Source organism: Gastrolobium bilobum, unplaced genomic scaffold (genome assembly GCF_033153095.1).
Source record: "Gastrolobium bilobum isolate Gb01-03AN ecotype WA unplaced genomic scaffold, APGP_CSIRO_Gbil_v1 utg4377, whole genome shotgun sequence".
NCBI lineage: Eukaryota > Viridiplantae > Streptophyta > Magnoliopsida > Fabales > Fabaceae > Gastrolobium > Gastrolobium bilobum.
In genome coordinates, this window is record NW_026895684.1 from 826,601 (window position 1) to 827,732 (window position 1,132).

The following is a 1,132-nucleotide window of genomic DNA, read 5'->3' on the forward strand; positions in this document are numbered from 1 at the left end:
ATTTTTTCGTATATATATATATATATTATACTTAATTATATAATAAATATTTTAAATTATGCAAATTAACTAACAATCTAACCTAGTCGTAAGTGTTATGATTTTTATTTCACCAGTTTACCGAATTGATATAGGGTCAATGATATGTCTGATATATTGCTTGAAATAGACCGGTCGATTTTAATAACATTGGTTTAAACGATGAATATCTGAATGACAGAGCACACTAATTAATGGGCTAGACAATAAGTACTGATAATATTTTTCTTTTGGAATTGTTGATAGACCGGCCTTCATAAACCATTATATTTGGGTCAATGGTAAAGACCAATTAAGGGATTATAATTATATACTTAGAAAAAATGGCTATTATTTAAAAGGATGGTCCTTTTAGATAAAGATAATGTGTTTTTTAAAATTTAAATTATAAACTTTTTCTTTCACACTCTCCTTCCCCTAGTTTAGTCATTTATCGCTCTTAAAATAATATGAGTGTGTCCTTTAAAAGAACACACACTTTTCTCTTATATACTCACTACGACTTACCATAATTGTAAAGCAACTCCTTGATGATGAAGTAAGAAATTGGACAAACGTCTAGCCTCTTCTCTCTCTTACCATGAGGGGATATTTTCCATTTATATATATATATATCCTTCTTCACCACAGGAAGAGTTGTTATTTTGCCAAATTTTAAAGTCCCTCTTCTTTAAACCTCACATGAGATAACACGGTCTCCCTTGGACTTTGGTCTATATCCATGTTACTTCGAACACCCACACATTGATATATATCATTCATAACGCGATAGAGAGGTAGCTCTATTCCATTATCACTCAAGAAACATTACAGTTATTTTTTTAATTCAAATAAAAGTTAAACGACTTATTTCCATTTGTTAAGTTTTGTTAAAAAGAATCTTAGAAAACATTGGTATAGTGAAAAGACAAAAATTAGAAGAGACGCTCTTCCATGTATCATCTTACCAAGCACAATGCCTGACACAATCAATTTAAGACGTTTCAGATTTTGTTGTTTTATGCTCCCTGTGTTGAATCCTATTTTGGATTCAGATTCTTTTGCTTTGTAGTTTTCTTTGAGCTATTTGCCCCTCTGCTATACTTAAAAAAAA